We start from the raw sequence: 18,959 nt of genomic DNA on the forward strand, positions 1-18,959 counted from the left end.
TTATTTGCAGATATCATCAAGCTCATATGTCTGACATCTGTACCCTACTTGTGTTGATCTAATAAAGTGTTAAAGTTTATGTTACTTGCAAAACAGCCACTACAGGCATCACAATCGCACACCGACACAACCTGCATACAAAGATAACAAAGTTTCCCAGAAGAGCACGAGGGGCAGTAGCTCACCGGTGTGAACCGTCTTCTATATTCCCAAAATAGTTCACCAGCTTCGGTCGTCACCAACATGTTGCGAAAGTAACAGCAGACGCACCCCCTCCCCCCCTTGACAGCCAATCACGCAGCTCCCCTTCAGATGTCCACCCTTTAGCATTCCTGGCACAGCCTCTGACGTGCGGGCGGGGAGGGCCGCCATGCTCGGTGTGGTAACAGCAAAGGCGAGCGTGTGACTGACAGCATACAGTGAAGGCACTGCTGGGGCTGGACGTGGAGCAGGAGTGCAACTAGGTAAAATGTCGGGGGGCTTGGGGAGGGCCTTCTGGGGTGCTAACCCATCAGATGATGGGAGAGTGCAAACTACAGAGACAGCGTGGTAAGAAATTCTTACTTTTGTGGGGGCACCCAACTATTTTACACATTCTAATGAGACTATTCTAGTGCAGCTTCAATGTTACAAGCGGTTAACTCTTTCACGTCTGCAACCACACACTGGCACAGTTTATTGCATGTGTCATGTTATGTACTGTAGGTCAGAACGCATGCAGCGCAGGGTATGCATTTGGTCACCAATCGTGTTTCTAGTGTTCAGTATGTTAGCACTGCATGCTATTGAAAGTAAATACACATGAACGTTATTGAATGTGTTAGCTTTCATATGTGTAGCGCTGCAAACCTGCATGCAGGGGGCTTGGCGGGAGAGTACATGATTATAGGGCGGGGGATTTGAGAGGGATACCGGTCAGCCATTAGAAGTGTCAAGGTGAGTGAGAAAAGGTGGACTGACAAAGTGATTGACTGGTGAGTGAAAGGGACTATATCTGGTGTGCACTGCAAAACGTGGTTGACTTGACATGTATGAGCTGGTGAACATGAATCATGATAAAGAGTGTACATTGTTTTGGTCGTGATATATAAAATCCTTATTTTTTCAATGGGGTAATGCATATTCTGGGATAATCCCGGTCGCTACAGAGATCCGATGATGCCATTATTATTAGTGAGAATGTGGGAGCTACAGCCAAGATAAGCACGCAGGTTCTAGTTCCATGGTTTTGGCTTCATTTGAAGGCAAAGATTTTAACTCTGCCGTTTTTTCTGGATGTAGTTTACCCAGTTTAATGTATGCTCCGACTGCTCCCAGTACCTACCCGAACCACGAAGTTGCATCAGCTGAATTGATTGCTGGACATGCACATGAGTAAAAATGGTTCCATGTAATAATTTTTTTATTTTTTTTATTTATTTGAACTTTACTCAGTAACAAGTTTTGTCAAAAACCTTCCATATCTACAGATGCAGTTCAGAATGAGACGGGCTAACGCCTCCCCTAGGCGCTGGCCAAGCCACCTAACTAGCCGGAGGGCTAGTTCCTTGAAGGAACACTGTGAGTCATTTCTTTAGGCTGCTTCCTGATCTAGTACAGATCGACCATCGGGCCGTAGCTGGTTTATCTGGTCAAACGCTAGATCGATCAGTTTGGCCAACGTTTGAGTCCATCTGGTGTTCTCGCCGGAAATTAATCTATTCCATAAGTCGTCTTTTTGGAATATCCACAGGTTTGCGCCAGCGAAGGGAGGTATGTGTTTCTATTTTCATTCGTGTTCGGGCATTCTATCACAAGGTGCTTCAAAGTCTCGATGGATAATTCCTTTTTACATAATCGGCATCGCTTCTCGGCACCAGCTCCTCTGATTGTCATGATTTCTCTAGTTGGCAGCAGGTTTAACCTTGCTCTCATGATCGAATTTCTCAGCTTCTTATCTGGAAACTTGGCACAGTATTTCAGTGGTTGTTTTAACCTTGTTAAATGTTGGAGGCAGGTGATTTAGAAGTGTGTTCCCTACTGCTTTCTCTGTTGTCAGAATCCAGTCCAAGTCTTCTGTTTTCCTTTTAATTTGATCAGGATTTTCTTTTCAACTCTTTGTCACTGCATTTGATTTTCGCCAGGTCGTCCTTTCTGGCTTTTACCCAGTGTTTGAGGGCCTCGCATTCGCCTGTTTGTTTCGTCACGTATGATGTTGAAGATGGGCAAGGTGTCTGACATGATGATTCTTCTGTATAGACACATGGCACTTTGATCTACCATTGACGCTAAGGATAATGTCTCTGCAAAAATGTCTCCTGACAAAAAGGTTGTTTGACATTGGTTGAATCGTTTTTTTATTCTTCTGCTCAATTTACTCTAGACATAAGAGTATTGGCTTACGACAGCTTTGAGGGACCTTTGGGTGCATACAGCTATGGCAGCAATTGCAATTTTTAAATCAACTGGCATGGCTTATGTGCAATTTGCTGGTTGCAGTAAACACGGGGGTTGAGAAGGGAAGCAGGGCTGTGCTTATTTTCAGTCCGCAATGCACAGTAATCCTTTGAGAATTATACATTGGATGGTTATTCTAGGTTTTAATAATGACTTTGCTTAGTAAGGCAAGTGCTACATTCCTATTACAACTACAATGTATGCTGGAAGTGATCATTTGAAATGAACATTGTAAAACTTTACAAAAAGCCAGTTTACAATTTAGCAGAATTAAATCATAATTAACGGCACCTTCCACAGAGAATACACATCATTTGTTTTCCCTCAAAACGTCCTTCCTTCCTGGAAATAGCAAACATAGTTGTAGACCCTGCAGCCTGGTCCTCTGGTTCCTTGCAAGGTCTTTCTGAATCCCATCAGCCTTCGCAAAGTACATCTCCATACCATCAGCTCTGTCCATACAGACGATACCCCCACAGTGTGTTGGCAACACAAAGACAATGTATGTCTCCAAATAAGAGGCCAGGCGCACTTCAAGGGATGCCTCCGTTGTTGCTGCTTCTATGCAACTATCCAACTATCGTCCCATTACGTTACTTCCCTATCCATTCAAACAGTTAGAAAAGGCTGTTGTCTCACCCAGCGTTTTGTTGAAATGGCCGATCCGCGGGATAATGCACACTACGTTTTTAGGCCAACTCGCAGTACCAAACTTGTCACAATATCCGTCCTTGACCATTTGAGACTCAAAGCCCATAAACATGAAATGGGCATTCTGATACTTTTAGACCTCTCAGCAGCGTTCCATACGGTGGACCATGGAATTCTGTTGGAGAGACTGAATGAAATCTTTTTCCTTTACAGACTCGCCTAAGATCTTATTTCTCCCAGCTCCACTCCAATAATTGTCTTCTTGCTGTCAAATCCTGGATGGATGCAAACTTCCTGAAGGTGCCTGTACTTCTGTACTTCACTATGCTGGCCCAACTCTTTAGGGAAATGCCCCACCCCACCCCCAGAGGTCTAGAACCTAGGTATAATCCTAGACCATACACTAACATTAAACTCTCATATATCTGCAGTCATAAAGTTGTGTTATTTTATGATAAGGGAAATAAAAATACTGTTACACTACCTGGCCTTTCCCCACCAGGTGATGGTAATGAACTCCCTGGTGTGTTCCCGCCACTTTAACCATAGCATGTATCCAGGCCTCCATGACTACCAAATAGCAAAGCTGCAGAGAGTCCAGAGGACTGAGACTACTAACAAAATACTCGAAGTATAAGCATATTACCTCAGTCCTTCAATCTCTGCACTGGCTCCTGATAAAAAAATTGGACAACCTACAAGAGCATGTGCATAGCTTTTCATCCCACAGCAAACACACTGTTCCACAAATTAAGTTCACATAGCTCTTCGCGGTCAACAAGACAGACACTACAGGATACTGAAAATGCCATTTTATTAGAAGGCGAGACTAGGTCGCTCCTTCCTACTTAACATGCCTGGACTCGTGCCCTGCAACACAGCACAGGAGCTGGAGCTCCTAGGACCGGATCCCGACCTGCAGGAGCAGCGGGCATCCTGCAACAAGCCCTCCAGCCTATTGCCCAAATTCTGGTAAGCGCCGCCCCATAGCGCCGCCTCGACCGCATATTATTTTAATATATTGCATCCGCCTGAGCAGCAGAAGCGAATCATTTCCTAAGCAAAGCCAGGGAAATCCGTTGCCTGTTTACAGCCATTTGGCTGTCCTTTACAAGAAAATCGCCATTGAAGCACATGAGGCACTCCACAGCTTCAAAATGGCCGACCGTTTCCTGATGTGTACCTGCACTGCCTATTGAGGCTCGAGCAAGCCTCCTGATTGGCTGCCCCCGCCTACTTGTCCTCCTATTGGGCGCCGGCAGGCGAAGCCGGCCCACTTCACCCAAGGCCATCTCCTGTTTCCATGCCTGTTACCTGCCTACTCTGCCGTCTGCCAGAACCCCTGCTTCTCCCACACATGACCACCAAGGTAACTCTGTAATACAGTTTACTGCACTAGTCTGACTCTACCTGCTTAGTCCCTGCAACAAAATTACATAATTTCTGCAGTAGATGACTTTTGCACCATGTCATCACCTCCTGCAATGCACTTTTAAACTAACTCAGGCATTGCTGCCTTTCTTGTGCACCATCTAACTGAGTACTTCTTGCTAACCAAACCCAAATGGGGCCCCATACACTTTAGCTTTACTGTGATGCCTGTACTAACTCATCATCATACTACAGCTTGCCTGGCTGGCCAATTCTAGATACTGTCATGCGCACACTAGTTTAACTGTGCTGCCTTGTGCTGCCCGCACTGATTTGAATTTAGATGTGGCCATGTACACGGTAGTTTGCCTTGCTGCTCAAATCCAGACGCAGCTCTGTGCATACAAGCATGTTGTGCCTTAAGGTCGCTGTCAGTAAAATTGTGTTGTGCCTTAAGATCGCTGTCAGACATTTAAAATTGTGTTGTGCCTTAAGGTCGCTCTCAGACCATTTAAAATTGTGTGGTGCCTTTAAGGCCGCTTTCAGACCATTCTAAAATTGTGCTGTGCCTTAAGGTCGCTTTCACGTACTCCTGCAACTAACTAGCATGCCTCCCCTGCTTAGTAACTACCTTGCCAGCCCCCTATTCTTCTTAATTACCATTATACTATCCAACATGCCACCTCAACTCCCTACTACCATGTACATGACCTCACCTAATTTCAATTCCTCAATCAATTTACCGCCAATAACAACTGAGGCTCCTCTAGCAATTATGATCAGCCTCCCGTGCCCCACTGTAGTCAGGAACACAAAACTCAGAGCTAGACTAGCCAAAATTTACGAGCCACTCGCCCGCTCCATGCCTACTAATAAAAGGTCCAAATCCACTCTCACTAGCCTTGACAACTACAGACCCAAAATATCTCTGAGCTATCCCACTAAAGACCCTACTACTCCCATCATCCAGAAAAACACTAAACCCCCTCAGAAACTGTCGGCCCCTACTGCACCTCTAGTGAGCCCCCAAATCAAGGGAGCTTTAATTAACGCCAGATCACTAGTAGCTCACGCAACTGAAATCGCAGACCTACTTATCAATGAAGACCTGGACCTCCTTGCCATCACTGAGACCTGGCTCCACCCGGCAGCAGGACCTATGCTGATGCTAGCAATCCCAGAGAACTACACCATCCTGAGACAAGACCGACCCAATTCCAGAGGAGGCGGTGTTGCCATCATTCACAAATGTAGCCTTCCAATAAGATTAGCTACCCCCACCAATGCCCCATCCTGCGAACTACTTTCAGCTAAAATCCCCATCACAAATACTCAAACCCTTAACGTCCATTTGATCTATCGCCCCCCAGGTCCTTTAGGCACCTTCGATGAGGATCTTAACACTATCCTATCCACTAACTTAAAAAACGCCACACAGATGCTCACCCTCGGAGACTTCAATATGGGCTTTAATGACCCTGAAGACCAAGCCGCCATCACCACGCTGAACACCCTCACCGAATTAGGATTGACTCAAAGAAGCCTAAAACCTACCCATGACAAGGGCAGAATACTAGACTGGGTAGCCGACTACAATTGCCTAGCCAACGTCACTGACATCTCACCCCTAGCCTGGACTGACCACCACCTGGTATCGTTTGTGTTGTCCACTACTAGACCTCCACCCAGATTACCGTGCAGGGCACCACCTACTCTTACGAGAAACAAAAAGAGTATCACAGTGGAGAGACTTATCCCCTTCCTACTCCCCACACTTAACTCACTCCCTGACAACTTGGACCCTGAAACCTTGGCTGAGGAATATAATAAAATCATGTCTACCTCTCTGGACTCAATTGCCCCTCTCAAACTCAGGCCAAGCAAGTCCAAAACCCACCTTAACAAATGGTACACACCTCTCCTTAAAAACTTAAGGCAACAAAAAAGACACTGCGAATCTATCTGGAAAAAAGACCCATCAGCAGCCAACAAAATTAAATTCACCAAACTAGCGGCCCTGTACAAAAAAGAAATCTTCCTTGCAAAACGTACCTCCTTTGACTCTCGCATCTCCCAAGCCAGCTCAAACACAAAGGAACTATTCTCGATTCTAAAAGAAGTAGAAACCCCCATTGCACCTATAGACACCTGCATAAAAGACAAGAACTGGTGAACCGACATCCAATATGCCCTAGCCAACAAAATCGCCACGCTACAAAATAAAATATCCTGTAAAAAAGCCTCCTTGAACAATCCTGCCCTGTCCAAGCCACCTGAGAAGCGGACCACAAGTGAATATTCACGATTTAACTTTACCAAAGTGACCATACTCGAAGTGGAAAAAATCATCCTGTCATTAAAGCCTTCTAACTGCCAGGGAGACTTATGCCCAGCACAGCTCATAAAAGATGCTGCCCGCGACCTTTCCCCATTTATCACTAAGCTAATCAACGCTTCCTTCTCCACTGGTTCCATCCCAACTAATTTAAAACAATCCTGGGTACTACCCCTACTAAAAAAAACACTCTTGACCCAGCAATACCTACTAACTATAGGCCTATAACAACGGTACCATTCCTTCTGAAAATTCTTGACAAGGTCGCCTATGTACAAATACAGAAGCACCTGGAGGATCACCACTTGCTAGGAGCCAGACAATCAGGCTTCCGACCCCAACATGGGACCGAGACAGCTCTCATCAACCTTAAAACACAGATTGATCTGCTCAAAGACAATGGTCAAGCAGCTTTACTCCTCCTCCTTGACCTATCTGCAGCATTCGACTTGGTCGATCATTCAGTCCTCTGCACCCACCTCCACACGGCTGCCCATTTCTCCCCCGAGGCCATTACATGGATCAGATCCTTCCTTGATGGCAGAACCATGAGGGTCTTTTCGCCGACAGACGCGGCAGACCCCATACCCATCACCTGCGGTGTGCCTCAGGGTTCCTGTGTCTCCCCTACACTGTACAACATATTTACCAAGCCCCTTTTCGACGATCTGGATCATCTCGGTATCACCTACACTAATTATGCAGATGATACCCAGATCCCCCTTCCACTTTCTGGAGATTATGCAAAGGATTTGGCCTTGGTGAATAGGGTTTACATCATCATCCAGGCATGGATGGCCACTCACGGTCTATGCCTGAATGATGATAAAACGGAACTCATCACACTGGGCACCAAAGCTAGCCTAAAGAAACTGAGCCCTGCATACTCATCATTTATAATTGATGGTAATACCATCAGGGTTGGACACGAAGTCAAAACACTGGGCTTTTACTTGGACTCTAATTTCAATTTTAGCAGACAAGTGAACTCACTAGCCTCCTCCACGTCCTATACTTGTAAATTGATCCGGACAGCCAAACCTTTTCTATCCGAGGCTAGTTGTCTGACCCTGGCCAGAGCCCTTATACTCTCCCGCTTGGACTACTGTAACGCCCCCTATCTTGGGTCCTCCAAGTTCGTCACTGTCAAGCTACAAACTCTCCAGAACAACGCACTCAGAGCGGCCTTGGGCATCTCAAGAAGAGACCACATTACAATACATAGCAAGCAACAAAATTGGATTCCCATCATAGACAAAATTTCCTTAAAAACTGCCTCACTAACCCATAAGTCCCTTAACAATGCGGCCCCTACCTATCTGATCAACAGATTTCATAGACTAACATCCATGAGACCGACTAGGATAACATACAGCGACTGCCTCTCCGTCCCTTCTTACAAACGATCAACTATAGGTGGCAATAGCTTCCCAGTGAAAGCGGCCAAGCTATGGAACTCCCTACCACCCACTCTTAGAATGGACCTACCCTACCAAAACTTCCGCTCAAAGCTGATGTCTTGGCTGAAGACAGCTATCATCTAGGACCTCTTGTCTCCCACCTTCACTTGGTCACTCTGGATACACAACTGTTAATTGTACATATGTTTATATTTACCGCTTATTGCTATTATTACTGTGTTCATACTTGTATATATTTTACTGTCTGTAACTAAGTCTTGCAAATTCTTGTATCTGCTGCGCCTTGTTACCCTTGGGCTTTTCGGCGCATTATAAATAATAAACAAACAAACAAACAAACAAACATGGCCAGGACCTGGAACACCCTACAAGCTATCCTGTTATTCCGGAAAAAATTGAAGACATTTTTATTTAACCTCCATCAATCTTCTTTGTTTAGTAGGTCATTTTGCTTTTTAGAACTTGCACCATGCAATAACTCCCTCTCTAAGCGCTGAGATTCCTACAATAGAGATTCTGTGCTTTATAAAACCCCCACATAACATATTCTGACTGATAAGATAGCTCAGCGCGGTTGAGCTCTCGTTGCTGAGATCTGTGTGTGATCTTCAGGTAGCAGGATCGAAACCTGGCACGGCCAACTCAGTCTTTCATCTGTGATGAACTGCAAGAATGTGTCCATTTTCCCCAAGCGGGAGCCTCCCTGTAAGGCTATGGAGGTGAGCCTGCTCTGCATTAACCTGCCTAGGGGTAGAGGCAAGCAGTACCTCACCGAGAGACACTCCCCTTTTGGAGACAAGGACTACAGTTCTCAGGAAGAACTCTCTAGCGCACCTTTCAAGATAACACCAGTATATCTTCCTGATGACAAAACCTCTGAAGAACAAATTAAAATGTGGTACTGCCAAACAGAAATAGAAAATATCCTTTTAAAATCCCATTCTACTGGAGGGAAAGAGGAAAAGGTAGTGAAAGAGAAGAAGTAATTGCTTTTTACACAGGGGAAGTCCTCCAGCTATGTGTTCTCAGAGAGAAGAGAAGCCTGGGGAACTGAAAACACAGCCCGCAAGATTCAAAAGGGAACATACGCTGGCTATGACCAGCTGAGACGAGACGTATAGACTTCTGCAGTCGCACAGAGTGCTGAGCTGTCAGATGTGCTGTCGGTAGCAAGAAACCTAGCAGGAGAGAAAGCGGACAAACACAGCATCTCGAGGAGACGAGAGAGTGGCACACAGAGTGGTGGCATGACCATGGGACGTTTGTGGTGGACAGGAGGTCCAGGTAACTACGCTGAGTCCATTCGCATATGGCGACCTCGGGACGAGTGGAAACCCGAGATAGCCTACTGCCAGCTAGAAAGAATCCAGGAAAGAGAAACTGGGAGAGAGACGCGAGATGCTAGGAAAGGATAAAAGGAATCAAGTTATGAGCCTGAGAAGAACCCGGTGACGCTAACTCTCTCCATGGACGGTAATGGAGATATTGGGAGAACCATGGATGGGGGTGTGAATCATTACTGGACTCCTACTCATCACAATCATGAGAGTGAAGGTATAATCAAAGTGAATGAAAATCATTACTTGGCTGATCCTACTCGTCACAAGAGTAAAGATATGATAAGTGTGAATGGGAATCATTACTGCAGTGCTCATGCTCGTCATAGTAACGAGAACCAAGTTGCAATAAGAGAAACTGAGAATCATTATTGTAAAGCCCCTACTCGTCTTAGTCAGGAGAAAGAAAATACAAGAAGAGTAGTAACAACAAACCTACAAGACAATTGTATTGGAAATTATCCCACTGATTATAAAGCATATCATGAAGGTCCAAGAGACAGAGACGAGTCGTCCATAAAAGAGGAATCCAACAATCAATCAAAATACCCCAGAAAGCTGAGAAGGAAAGATTCAAGGGAAATGAACTGTTCAGGAATACAAGAAATATCCCAGATGGGAAAAGTAATTGTTGGAAAAACAAACCAGGTAAATAGAGCAGGAGCAATCATTATAAGGAGAATTGGGAGAAGAACCCCGAACTCAAGACCACACTAAAAGAATTGTGATTACTAAAGACTATCTAAATATCATCTGTTGAAGAGTGGCCGAAAGACAAGTCAAGAAGCCTCAGGAGAAGGGCAGCCTTCTATGTTAAATTGTTAAGAATAGTGGTAGGGTAAGATAGGTAAGTGTTGGACAGTTCTTTATTTCTAGAAATTGTGAGAAACCTAACAGTATTCTCTCACCTACTCCCTCAGGATCTTCCATCCAGGTGGCCAGGGAAGGGCCATTGCTTTTGGATCCCTACCCTGGGGGTGGACAAGCGAGGATCACCTGAGTGGAGGGTCACGAGGGATTGCGAGGAGGATACCCAAGGGCGAGACATGGTATTTCCCCAGTCCCAGTAATACCCCAAACCCACTCTCGCTCAGCCTTCATGGGGTGCTTTCAATCTCACCCCATCTGCCCCTCCCCATTTCCAACAAATACTGAGACGATGAGGAGGCAACTAAGAGCTGTAAAAATTACCCATAGAAACAACACGGGAAGTAAGGGCAACAGACTATAGAAAGAACTTAAACTGTCTCACTGATAGTCGGGCAGAGTCAGGCATTTACTAATTATCACTCCCACCTGACCTCACTTTACTGTTTTCACAACTATAAAAGGTGTGGTCTTTTTCAAGAGAGTGAGTGAGCTGTGGATACTGTCTGGACCAGAGGAGCCAAGGAGCAGAGACTGACAGGAGCTGAGCTCTGGAGGAGAACGGCGTGCCAATACGCTGACCCGGTGTCTGTGAGGAGCTGCAGCGTGGTGAGGGAGCCGTGACTCCAAAGAGCTGGAGTGAGGTTGCCTGCATCCTGCTGGCGGCGTCCAGAAAGGTGCTTGTTCCCTTGGGAACTGTGCCGGCCCCAAGGGTGTCAGAGGGGTAGGTGGTGAGACCCTGACATCAACCTCATGTATCCTGAAGGGACGGCCGGTCAATGCGACGCTGCCCGGTGGGTTTCGTGAAAGCAGTGAGAAAGCAACTCGGACGCGTGCATGTGACTGTAGTGGAGCGGGAGAAAGGCACAGAATATAAAGTGACACAGAGCGAAAAAGCAAGCCACAGAAGGTAAAAAGGTTTTGAAGCTGAAAGTAATTGGAAAAAAGAGCGCAAAAGACACAAAAGTGAAAGTGAAAAGCGGAAAGTGTATAAAGAAGCGCTGAGAGAGCGGAATGGAAAGGTACAAATGAGCGCTTCCGGAGGACAGAAAGGTGTGGAAAAACAGTGAGAGTAACCCGCAACGAAAAGGAGGGTGCAAGTCAGCACCGAAAAGACAAGAGAAGCGTGCAAGGGGCACAGGAAGGAAAAGGAAAGGAAAGTGCCAGGGGCACGGAAAAGGTGAAAGCAAGCGAGAGGCAGTGCAAGTGTGCACGAGAAAGCAAGAAAGGTACATGTAAGGAAAGTGCAAGTGTACACAAGAAAGAAAGCAAAAGATACAAGTGAAAACAGGAACGGGTGCTGGCAGCACATGACGGTGAAGGGCTTAAAAGGGAAGAGCAAGGAATAAAGAGTGGGGTTACATATCGGAGTGGTCACACCTAGTGGAGTAAAGAACCAGACTATTTCAAAAGTCTCTGATTGTGTCCCACAAATGAAGTGTGTATGAAAGAACTGTGTTTAAATAGGAAAGGTACATCCTAACAAGTTGATCTTGTATTTGAAACTGAAAAGGGTCCTAAGCTTGGGGAAGGGAACACTGGAGGGGCCTAACTAAGAAAGCAAAGTGCATTCTGACAAAACTGAAGTTGTGTTGAAAACTGAAAGGGGCTGAGTTTGTGGAAGGGAACCCCAAGAGGTCTAACCAAGTTGGAGATTGATTGTTTTGTAGCGTTGAAAGGATTGAAGCATAGGTTTAGACACAGATGGCTTTTTACCTTGGACTTCGACAGCCTTTTCAAACATCAGTGAAGGGAACCATCCCTTTAGTGCTAAGGCCAGTTGGGCATTACACCAACCCAGGTACTTTAGTTAATAAAGGTTCTGAAACTAACATCTTTGCATCTGTGTCTCTCTTGATACCATGCCTGTCTCACATATGGTGCCAGAAGTGGGATGTGGATCAACTGATAAAGGTTGGGGACTCCACCAGATTAGAGAACAATATCCCATAAAATGAGTCCACTGACAAACCTAGGCCCCAAGAAAACATACAATTTCTTCTACTCCACCAGCAAGTGCTTTTTCCATGAACCAGAAGAATAACAAACTCTAAGGTGTTAAAACTTTGGGATGTGGGGTCACCTTCCGACAAGCCCTTCCTCCCATGAGAAAAATAGTGGAAAGAAACGCTCATCTGTTTTGTCTCCGGGATTATATGATCCCCGGGATTATACGGTGCCAGGAAAAGTGATTGTCTCCATAGACGTACAAATCAACATTCCTATTGACTGGCACATATGTCATACCCCGTAGGAAAAGAAATGTTGAGGAGTTACTTCTGTTGTCTTGTGGAAGTAATTTGAAATTTGTCTTTTTGAATTTCTCTCCCACTCCCAGAAAGATCAATAGGGGTGAGATGGTAGGAATCCTCATGTATGAGAACTTATGGACTCCCCTTTTCTCCTAGAACATCAGGAGGAGAAGTGATGACAGCCCTGAAAAACAACCCAATGGACAAGGGGAGCCCAAAAGAAATATTCAGGCTGAAAATACTGAGTCAGATTATAACACCACGTTGACAGGGAATGACATATTTGGGGAAACCCACCCCAGTCCGTATTTTCAGGCTATAAAACCCAGGAAGGGAAAACTCCACTGTCCCACCACTTCCCCACAGTCGTCCATCTCCTCCACCGAGATACCACTATTCAATCCCAGAAAGAAAGTGAGAGATATAGAATTACTATTATTTTCCCTAGCACCAGAGGCAATCTTAGGGGGTCCATGACAGATCCAAAGATCCTGCATCACAGCCCCACACAAGATAAGGTAAAGTTCCTTATGGGAAGATGGTCAAGCCCTCTGGAGACAGTGTTCCCTAGACTAGGAAGAACAGTGACCATCCCCTTCAGGAATACCTTCCCAGGATTCACTAGAATTGGAATCCTCTAGTGATTCTGAGGGCAGCCAAGTTGTGGAAGATCAAGTCTGGGGTATGTCCTTACAGAAATATGGGACCAGAGAGAGTTTCCGCCACACAATATTCAGCAGTGAAGATGATGAGAATCCTGATAAGCAATCTGAGGGAGGTGAGGACCAAACAATTCTGTTGCATGGTTTAGGGGTGGGGACAAAGAAAATCTTTTGTGATCAGAGCAGGTACAGTCCACTGGAGGAAAGTAAGTGGGAGCCGGTTCCTCCAAGAACACAGTTTATTTTCCCTTGAGGAAAATGGAATGTGGAATGTGAAATGTCTCAAACCCAAACCTTTTCCATTTCCACTCTGGGTAATATCACTATTATACATTGCACATGTGAGCGATAGCTCTATCAGTGAGGACCTACTCCTTACCATCAAGTTCCACAGGTGATCGACTAAATCCCACATGGGAAGAGGTTGACGTCTCTGCCAGAAACTGTCCTTCTGTGCGCAGAGAACAATTACCATCTTCCCCAAAACCACCCTTGCTGGTTCTCAAGGAAAAGAAAACCCTGAAGATAGTGGGTCTTATGTAGCTACTATAAGAAAAGGGGTGAGCATATTTCTTCTTCCCTCACATCCTTGAATGAGGGGATCTCCTGCTATTCATGCGGTGAGACCGAAGAGAACCCAGTTATCATAACCTCCTTTGAGGATAACGCCCCAATCTCTAGTAAAGATATGGGAGCAAATTCATCCTCTAGGATTCCTCTCTGATGAACCAGAAATTAGATCTCTTGCGGAAAAACAGTAAATACCTCTCTCGAGCTAATCGGTTTTCTTCTTTAGACAAAAACCCTGGAGAGATTCAGAAAAAGTACATGCTTGCCATGGTACATTCTTGAAAAGGAAAGGTACATTTACAAATGCACAACTCAACTGCACTTGAGCTGAGTTTTAACTGAAGCACAATTTATTCAAAAGAACCAGCCGACACGTGTTGCCAGCAGGCAGTGCAATATAGTTTCTTACAAGAGTTCTTACCGCACTGTCTGCTCTGCATTGAAAACGCGTCAGCATTTCAACGACACCCACTGTACGTGTAGTCTCACTAGTTTTGCTTCAGTGTTCATTATTACCGACTGTACATGTGGCTTATCAAAATTGTTTCAGCCTAAACAAAGACTGAGTTCAAAACACATCTCGGCTGGTTCTTTTGAATAAATTGTACTTCAGTTAAAACTCACCCCATGCACAGTGGAGTCGTATATTTGTAAATTGTATGGTTTGGTGGATCTGGGAGGCATAGGGTCCAATTGCACGACCTCTTGCAGCAGATCATACCCATACATTTTTTGGTTCTCCTATAATTAAACAGACAAGCGCAGCTGGTTCATGTCCATTTTCCTAGCTCCATAGTTTACATCCTAACCAGTTGAGCCTTTATTTGAAACCGAAAAAGGGCCTGAGCCTGGGGAAGGGAACCCTGAGAGGCCTAACCAAGTTGGAGATTTATTGTTTTGTAGCGTTGAAAACATAGAAGCTTGGGGAAGGGAACCCTGAGGAGCTAGGCAACACATGCCTTCTTGCAGCAGGCATTTGGAAAATACCCTGGTCTAATTTCCCCAGCTAGGCAGAGAGGGCGGACACCAAGGTGAGTGGTCTCCCGAGCACCCTGATGGGCAGGGGGAGCACAGGTTGAAAAATGTATACACCAACATATATGTTGTCCCAACCAGGTAAGCGAGGTTGGGAGCTGCCGGACAGCCCAGAACACGCTATGCATCTGGGCATGGGTAATGAGTTGTGTAAGCAGAGACTCCGGCCCCATTGGTTAGATGGAGACGGCGTTGGGTCTGCCTGTTTTAGGCCTACACAAATGTATTCTGGAAACAGACACAATGGGCCGCATTCCAAGTATGGTGGTCCAGAAATAAGGGTGCTGGTAGAAATTTGCCAGCATCCTTACCGGACGGCCATACTACAAGCATACTGGTAGGGGTCATGGATCCCCTGGCAGGCCTGACCTGCTGTGTTTTCAGGCCCCTAACGGCATGTCTCTAGTGCTTAAGTGGAACTGCATGGAAATGGGCATTAACCGTTTCCGCCGCCTGCCGTAATGTCCCGGTGGCACCGGAAAGTCAGGTGGCGGAAACAGAGTTACAGGGTTTGCCGGTAACCCGCCGCGTGCCGGCCGGGTTTCCAGCAACCCAGTAATGAGGCCCAATGTTGCCTTACCAACACAGAAGATCGAAGGCCGAAATCAATCAGAAGCTGCAGAAAGTCTGACCAGAAACGGAAGCATGTGGAAGACACATCTTCTACAAGCTATTCCTCCAAGCTAGCAACAGAAAAAAGGAGGAAAGTCGAAAAGAGGAAGAAGGATTCTGTCCATCGCCATTAAGAGAAAGAATGAATGCACTTTTTTAAAGAAGACCCATGGAGAGGAATCGTAGAAAAAAGGGACATACTTTTCTTTACTTCTCCAGATCCACTGCATCCCTTCTGTCATTCCAGGCTCAGCGCTTAGCAGTCTATTGAGACCTATTGATGTAGACAGAGAAGTCATTATGGGAGGGCAAAAGGGGCTTGTGCACTTTCCAATGCACAAACAAGAAAGATCTTCCATTTCGCTTGTTTGGACTGGGCGCAGTGAAAGGACCAATACACTAGGTTCATTTTTTTTAACTTGTTATGCATTTTCTTTGAAGTGGGAGAGCAGCAGTGTTAAACGCTGCTCTCCGCCCTGCATTTATGTCCAAAGGCGGATATAAATGCATTTTTATGTTTTTCTACTGCATTTCAGTGATAGAGTGTGTTTGAGTGACAGCCCCTTAAAGGGCCTAAGCACCCAAAACTGTGAGAGCCTGTATACATTAGTGTTGGGAGCTTAAGAGGGATGGGCTCCACATCTTTGCTTTACTGTTCAGCCACCCATGAAATGCACAGGTCACCTTTGAGAATAAGGTGACCTGCGCATTTCTGAAATGAGCGCATATGAAAAAGTGCACTATCTGTGCTTTTCTCAATTACACAAATCTTTGAGAATCTGCCCCAGTTTGTTTGTTCACTATAGCACATCTGGTGTAGCATTATCACCCTTCTATGCGGAATAGATTGGTCAGGTGCAAAGTTGACATGCCTAGTGAAACAATTTAGTCCCATGATTTTTCAGAAGTTACTGCGGTAAACACTCCTTACAGAGATTTGCATTCATATGCCATATCACAACCAAATTCCAGCAAGGCAGATGTAGCCTTTCACCATTTCTGAGGTTGTTAAACTTGAGTGTATAAACTTTTACTGCTCTACAAAAATGTACCTGCACCTGATACATAAAATGTAACATAGCATCATTATGATGCAGGCCTAGAGCTAGGTTCCTCCAAACGAGGGTTGTAAAAACTAGCAGCCACATTCCACAAAAAGCAAAAAGTGTTTAGTCGGGAGAAGTGATTAGGTAGTAAAATCCAAGACTGTGGAACCAACATTTTTTGAGGCTCGGATTCTGGTTTATGGAAGGATAAAGTGGTCGTGGCCTAATCAGCTTCTCTCAATGCAGAATACGCTGATGCTTTCCATGGCAATGTTTGCCTTATCGCATACTGGTGCAATTCTTTAGCACATTGCCTGAAATCCCGGCGTCACCTCTTAATCAATGTGTGTGATTATGGGTAACTCTTTTAATCCCGTGGTGCCTAACCTGTAAATATTGGCATTTTCAAAAAAAAAATAATAATAATAAAAACAGATTCAAAGTTCTAAATAAAATGGTTTATGAAATCAAATGTCAGGATGGTAGAGGGCTTAACTTGCCCTATGCTAAGGTGGGATTTCCCTAACTGAACGAAACTAAAGAAAGTCTGAGTCAAAGAGTTCAACGGAAAAGTCTGTCTGTGTCCAAAACCTATCCTTGCCCTCACAACTAAAGTTAAAGAATGTGCAGGGAAGTCAATAATAAAAGAAATGGTGATCCACACAAAGTTCTGAGCTTCTTCCAGCTCTTAACTACTTCTTCAGCTCCCTTTCCCCAAGTTCAAGAAAGTTCCACAAAAGTCTCAAGATTACCTTTCTCAAGTTCAAAGGAGTATAGTTCTAAACATTCCTTGGGGTTCCCTTCCCCAAGGTCAAAGTAATACAGTTCAAAAGAAAAGGGGTCTTGAGGTTCCGTCCTCAAGACAGCATTTTGCAGTTCATCAAGTCTCAGGGTTCCCTTCCCCAAGACTTCAACGTGGTAATTGATACTGGGCTCAGTCTTTCAATGTTTAATACAACTCCAGGCCAACTTGACACGCCTTCTGGATTTCATTAACAGTTTATTCACAGTGCGTCTCCTTGGTTTGTTTCACAATGTCTTTGGCTTTCACAATTCAGGGCTCCCTGGTCTAGGCACAGTTGTCACACCGCACAGTCTACCCATCACAGGTCGTGCAACCAGGATCCCTAGACTCTTCAGTCCACACAGGTATTTTTGTATCTGCTCCTGTGTACAGATTCACATTCACTTTGCTTCTCTTTGACGGCCTCTTGGCTTTATATGCAGGTTCACACACTCCTGGCTACTCCTGGTTAGCCACTTGGCTTTGCCAACAGTTCACTTTGAGGTGGTTTTATGTCTTTCCCACCTTTCTGTTGCACTCTTTCACATGTGTACTCTTTTAAGTAGGTTGCTTTCAAATGGGTACTTTCCTTTTTGGCATTTCATCAGCTTTTAGTTTTGCCCATAAAGTTTCATTCAGATCGGTATTCAATATGCATAATTTTACTTTACTTCCAGTGTTCATTCAGTTTGGGATTCTATAGGCATCATACGGCCGTATTTATGCGTAGCCCCCTCGGAGCACTCCAGCTTTGAGTGACACTTCCCTGCACTCACTCGTCTCTGGCGTTTATCTCAGGCCACTCCCCTTCTGCTGCACAGACCCACAGGCCGTTCTCTGCAAGCCTTGCTCCACTCCATGTGCTCCCTTGCACCGAACAGCAGTGCTGCACAACGGGACTCGCTTTTCCCAGATGGTTGGCTGACATTTAAGCACATACATCAGTGACTGCTGACACCTTGAGTGTGAGACACTGTGCACGTCCAGTGTTTTCCTCTTTTGTGGAATACAGGGACCTTGTGCCGTTGGTCTAGTGCACTCTAACCAATTGGCCTACAACATATCCAGCGGGGAGGAAACACGTCTGCGAATCAAGAAGTGGCTTTCGGAAAAAATCGTATTTGGATTACCACTATTGAACACCCTGTGAAGCAAAAGAAATTGGCTCTTTGAAATTGAACGAACTTTGTCAATTCACATCAATTTGAATTCTGTTTTTAGTAATTGTGTCTTTGTTTGTAATGTATACGTCCTGATGAGGTGCACCAGATGGAAGCTGTATAGACCGTTCTGGTAGCCCGAAACTCGAGTCGACAATACCACAGAGCTTACTCGTCCCAGAGTTGTCTCTAACTTGGGTTTTTATAGACAAATATGGGGATTAATATGGGTCCATGAATAATTAGCTTTGAAATACCCACCCAGTGTTCTTACATCTTTTGATGGAAAAAATATTGTTAAATAGGCACTTTTGGAACTAGTAAAATATCCAACCCATATGGATGGGATGTTCTGAGTTACAGAACAAAATTACCAGGATTGCGTTTTTTGCACAAGTATGAGTGATTTTTGTATGTATG

At 45.1% G+C, this 18,959-nt stretch overlaps 1 protein-coding gene across 1 annotated transcript in view; it reads left to right on the forward strand.

Annotated features, from left to right (window-relative positions):
* The first annotated feature begins 316 nt into the window (after window positions 1-316).
* Window positions 317-18,959, forward strand: part of GCDH (glutaryl-CoA dehydrogenase) — a 357,241-nt gene continuing 338,598 nt past the window's right edge. The window contains exon 1 of the mRNA XM_069604167.1: window positions 317-464. The gene's annotated coding sequence lies outside the window, so the exon portion shown is untranslated. The remainder of the gene's footprint in view (window positions 465-18,959) is intronic.

Source organism: Ambystoma mexicanum, chromosome 3q (assembly GCF_040938575.1).
Source record: "Ambystoma mexicanum isolate Mex_15411 chromosome 3q, UKY_AmexF1_1, whole genome shotgun sequence".
NCBI classification, from domain to species: Eukaryota; Metazoa; Chordata; class Amphibia; order Caudata; family Ambystomatidae; genus Ambystoma; species Ambystoma mexicanum.